Genomic DNA, 6,288 nt, shown 5'->3' with positions numbered 1-6,288 from the left:
ACAATAATCACACTAGCAATAATAATTTTTAAATAAAAATACTAAATTTTAATCAATATTCAAAAAGTTCCAGATTATAAATATAGTCGACCCTAATTTCTTCACGGATGTGTTAGTTAACCTCTAAAAATTATTACTCAATCAAAATGTTAGGAATCTCATACAAAATCAATATCCCAAAATCATTCAATCAATAAAAAAACTAAATCTTGTATAAAAATCTTAATCTATTACAGGAAAAGTCACAATTCTAATGTTCTAGAGATTAATCCATAAAGCTTGAAAAGAAAAGAAGAATTGTTACCAATTAGGAAGACCGATTCTAATGTTTTAGAGATTAATCCATAAAGCTTGAAAAGAAAAGAAGAATTGTTACCAATTAGGGAGACCGACTTGAAAGTATTGAAATATTGATCACACTTCTTGTAAAAATATTAGAGAGTGTGTGCAAAAAAATGAGAGAAACTTGAGAGAAAAGTAACAACAGTTAAAAGAAAATAAAAAGGATTAGAGATTTTTAATTTTAGTGGGAGAAATATTCATTTATTTTTATATAAAATATTTTTTCAAAAAATTTTAACGGATATTTTAATTTTTAAGGAGTAAATACATCAATTATATAATTTTTTAAAACTAAGAGTAAATTTTGTTTTCATTTTTCTCTGCATGGTCAATTGACCCCACAATCATGTATATGGCTTCACCCATTTTTATAAATATATTTTAATATAAAATATTTTTATCATTATGGTTTAATATGATTTAAGTATTTGATTGAATTAGTTTCACTTATATTTCTAACTATATGAAATTAACAAAACTCATTTTCTTTCTAAAGTAAAGAATATTTCTATGAAGGTGTTTATTTTTTATTTTATATTTTTATATAAATTTGAAAAGATACACATTATAATAAGATTTCAAACCTAAGTCCACATAGTTTTTAATACCTCAATTTCATCATTTTAATTAAAGCTTAATATATTTTTTATCGAAATTTTCAAAATATATTTGTTATATATTCATTTCTCTTAAATCAACTGTCTATTTATTAATATAAGTTGTTTAAATTTTCAATTTCAGTAATTATGGTTTAATCTGTTAATTTCAAATATTAAAAAATTCTTAAAATGTGTTCCTTTTCCTTCTAATAAAATATATTATCATTAAACATTTTATTAAATTCATAGGCCATATTTAAAACGATAGAAAATAATTTTAAATAAACAAAATATGTAATAATTTCTTTTTAATTGAAAAACATGTTGGTAGTATTTAGAAAGTCATTTAATAATTAGATTTAGACATAATTACTTGTAATTACATAATGATGAGCCCAAATATTATAAGGTTAATGCTATATATTCTGGACATAACTCATTTATATGTACATGCTATATATTATAAAATAATATACTTATTTATAAAAATATTATAATTTTTCTTTCATAACCTATTTATAAAAAAATTCTTAAGTTATGGTAATAAATTGTATTATTTATAAGAAATATTATGAATATTTTGAACAATTTATAATTTTTTATAAAGATTATATATTATAAATTATATATTATTTTTACTTAATTTATATATTATAAAAGGGATATAACTTAGTATAAGTCTTTCTTCAAATTAAGGTTATATAAGTTTTATAATTAAAACTATAGACTATTTGGACTATGAGCCCAAATATTATAAGGTCAATGCTAGCTATGCAAATATAAAAGATTTTCTTGCACTATATCATAAAGTATGATACCATAAAGTATGATACTATTTGAGAGAATAGTGCTAGGTACAAGCACCATACATAGCTAGTAAACTCTTTAATTTAAAACCTTTAATGTTTTGAAATGTGGTTGACTATATATTTGTTGTTCTAAAAAATATTTCTCATATTAATAAGATCACCTTAGTATAGCATAAAAAAATAAGGTTGAATCATACTAACATGTTGCATGTTTCATAACTTTAATCATAGATGGAATTGAGATAATCCATACTTCATAGGTACATGGAAGAAAGAGATATTGATAGTTTTAATGACGCAAATTCAAATTTAGATGATGATAAATTCAGTCAAGGACCAACAAATGATGCTAATGAGTATATGTTAAATATTAAAGAAGGATAACCTAGCAAATATGCATTAGAACAATTAGATAAATTTTCATATAATGTTTATTTTTCTTGCTATTTTTATTAGTAATTGCGTTATCAAATACTTTTCATACTAACATAAAACATATAATTATTTGATTTTAATTTTTGTTACTTGCTTAAAAATTATTTTTATTATACTAATATTTTTATAATAATTAATTTTTTAAAAATATAAATTATATAATTGTATAATTGTATAATTACAATTTATACTACCAAAAATGACATAAAGAATTACGATGTATTACTCTACCACTAAACACGTCAAGAAAATGACAATTTTTTGTAATTACAAAAGATTGCAATTATTAGTAATTACACTTTTATTCAATTACTCTATGTTGTCTAGATAGACCCGTAATAATTTCTTGATTTACAATTTTGTAATATCATTTGTAATAATAAAATATTTAACCGTGAATGTATTAGAACGAAACCTTTAAGCATATCTCATTTCATACTATTTTAATCTGTACATTTTGTATTTATATTTGAAGAAAACTTTTCTACATATTTTTACAAGAAAATACAAAAGTGAAACATTTTTCTTCTCTTTTGAAAAAGAATTATCAAAATATACAATTTCTTTTCATTCCCTTTCATTTTCTTTCTTTAAGAGAAGGGATAACAAGATTTGGGATTATGCCATTTATGGACCTATTCCATTAAGACAAATGCTGTAATAATTAATCCAAACAAATCTTGACTAATTACTAATATATATATTGGAAGAATAATTACTAGTATTTCTTTTCTGAAGGAAGGAACTAATATTTCATTTTTGGCAAAATGGGGTTGCTTTGCAGCCTCTTATAGCCTTAATTTTGGTATTTCTTTATAAGTTCTAAAGTCATGAATTTAAACCAATTTAAATTTGTTCTAAATATGGTAACTGATATCTCTTAAACAAGTTTATTAAGCTTTAATTTTCTTAGCTTGCCCTTAAGTTTTCTTGTTTACATAAACAAAAAAAAAAGTTTTCTTGATTTTTCCTAATTTGTCAGAATAAAACAAAATAATGCAATATATACAGTGGTCTCTTTTATTTGGGAAGAGAATGACTTGGAAGAATGAATATGTAATGGAAATAGATATTTAAAATTAATTGGATCTTTTAAGATAAAATATGCTTTTTTAACTTAATTATGACTAATCAAAAATTTAAGTTTAAACATTAGCCGCTAGGAAGATAATTTACATTAGTTTCAATATTAAATTAATTTTACACACTTGATTTATATTTCATACATTATATATTTTTATTTGACTATCACATATTATGTTTTATTCACATGATTGTTTATGTTATTTTCCATTCTTCCACTATGTGGATTTTCCAATGGATTGATGTGAGTTTAAAAATCCTCTTTTGAAAGTTTAGGATTATTATTGTGCTCAATCTTATTTCTGTTACACATTAATGTTGAATTCAAGGAAGATGATCTTAGGTCTATATAGGGTGGAAACAAAGGGGCAAGTAATAGTAAAGGCACCCAAAAATTTTCTAGCTTCGTCCCCTGGGACTATAGGATGAGTCCTAAAGCTTCTTACGTTACTTGTGCTAAGGTTGTGACTTTCATGGTTGGTTATTGAAGATTTTAAGGAGATATTGTTGTCATTTAAGAAACAATAAGGATGGGTGTGATGTGAAGGTAAAATGCGGGAATTTTTATTGACTTCAGAGATCCGTGGCCTAATAAACTTGGGATTTAAGAGTCAATAGTTTACACTAGAGAGAGGAACGATGCTAGACACTAATATACATGAGAAAATGGATAGAGAACTGGCTAATTAATCTTAGTGGAAATTGTTTTTACACTATTCCTTACAACACTTAGTACATTCTAGATCTAATTATTGAGCTTTATTATTGGATACTGTGGGCAACAAAACATGAGGATTGGGAAGATTTGCTACTCATTGCTTTCTAATTTGAAGTGATGTGGATATTAGAAGAAGGATGTGAGGACTAGATATGGGAATTATATGGGAAAATCGGGTTTGGAAAACGCAACGAAAAATAAATTTAAGCAAAACCAGAGTTTTAATTTTTTTTTCCAAAACTAAAACTTGGTTGTGTTATTTAAAGTAATAAACACTTAATTAAAATTGTACCTTTTCGATTCGTCTAGGATGAATCTTTGACCGAGTAGTCTTCTCTGCTATCCTCAAGCTCACATCTGTCGAGTTTGGGCTTATAACACTCCAACCCCGATCTTTAAGGAGGATCCAAGAATGGCGTGTCACTACATTAAAGCAAATAAAATTAAATCATTTGTCGTTCAAGACTAAATAAAATAGTATGTTTTTAAAATCATAAATACTTGACTGTAATTTCATTAAATTCATAGTTTCATAATCATAAGTTTGAATACAATTTCATCCTTCAAAATTGAACATCCTGACATGACCCTCCATGTCATACATAATACAAAACACTAGAAATCTCATGACAACAATTGTTCTTTAGCGTAGTCCAAACACTTCCTTTACTTCAACAGCAGGCCTAAAAAGGTAAGGTAACTAGGTAAGTTCAAAAGAACTTAGTAAGTTGTAGAAGAAAACATTACAATAGTCATTAACAATTCAAGCAATATTTTTGAACTTAAACATAATCATACAATTCACCAGTTGGCAAGTACCAATCACAAACAGACTATACGCCAGTTGACTATTCCTTTGGCATATACATTATGCCCATTTGACCATACAGACCACCCTCTTCATGTTAGCCACATACCTAGGTCATTTTTCATAGTCATTTCATTTACTTTATTCATATTATTTGTCATGATTTGTCAATCTAGTTTGCAACGTACTCTTGCCCTACCAATTGCTACACGACCATTTTCATGTATCACGATCTGCCAGTTCAATTCTTATTCTATTGAAGACACCACCATGAGTTTATTTCCATTTTTCAGGCTATATTATCCTTGTTAGAAGAAACAGGTAGTGGCTTAAGCATGAAGAAGGGTTCTTACTATTTAATATGACATACCGTCACTAGACTCACGACTCTGAACAACCATCTTTCATATACAAATGTTTCATCCCTTTAGAGTATGAATACTCACCTCAAACAAGGTATAAACAAATGTATTACACATACATTAAAGTAGGAAGTAACTCACCAGAATAGTTTTGCCCTTATCATGGGGACCTTCAAGATTGTCTTGAGCTAAAAAATGGATAGTTAAACTTATCAGATCGTTACTCCAGAGATTAAACATGTTCGCAAGAAACATTATCATAAAACCCAGAACTAGGAAGTTTCCTTCCTTACACTAACACATGCAACCCTAATATCACATAAATAAACTTGAAATAACCTAGGGTTTATTAACAATTACCAATGAGCTCAAAAAGCGAAGGAGTTGACTAAGTACAGCGAACCCAACTCAAGTAGATTTTCGGTCTTAGGTTTTCAGAAAGAGTGAGTGTAGAGAAAATTTTTGAAAGAATATGAATGCCAAGAAGATATGAAAATTGATCAAGAAGTCACTACTTACTTATACATATTAACACGGAAACTAAGTTTAGTGGAAAAGTCAAATCATCTCCCCAACCCTTCCTCGTTTCCTATAACAAGTACTCTCATAATAAATTTTAGTTTTATCAACTACAACAACTTAGTTTCATTCTAAGCAATTATTGTTCGACTAACTAAATAGTCATACCAAAATGGTATTAGTTCTATTAAACTACGAACTTTAACAAAAACATCTAACCTAATGGCATGTTGTATACTCTACAAGCGATCCGCCACTAAGCTCGCCATAACACAAAATTCACCGATTGACGCATTCACAAAATCTTATACTTAGTCATATCTAATACCTTACTCGCCTGTAATTTATTCTAAGCACCATATCTCAATAAACAGTAACCGAATACTAGGACTTTGTCAGGTGAGTTGTTACATGGCTCATTTCAAATCAGAAAATTTTCAACAAAATTACCAGTGGGGTAATTTCGCAATTTCTTTAAACTTCTAGATCAAGTTGTAAATAAGAGAAATATCTCTAAATTTTTTCTAAAATAATTTCTTCAGAGAATTTTCTCTCTATAACTTTCTCTTGAATTCAAGTGTGTGTAAAATAATTACTCAAGTCTCTCTTTATA

Source organism: Gossypium arboreum, chromosome 11 (genome assembly GCF_025698485.1).
Source record: "Gossypium arboreum isolate Shixiya-1 chromosome 11, ASM2569848v2, whole genome shotgun sequence".
NCBI classification, from domain to species: Eukaryota; Viridiplantae; Streptophyta; class Magnoliopsida; order Malvales; family Malvaceae; genus Gossypium; species Gossypium arboreum.
The sequence above is the reverse complement of the archived record's forward strand: the minus strand, read 5'-3'. Positions refer to the sequence as shown.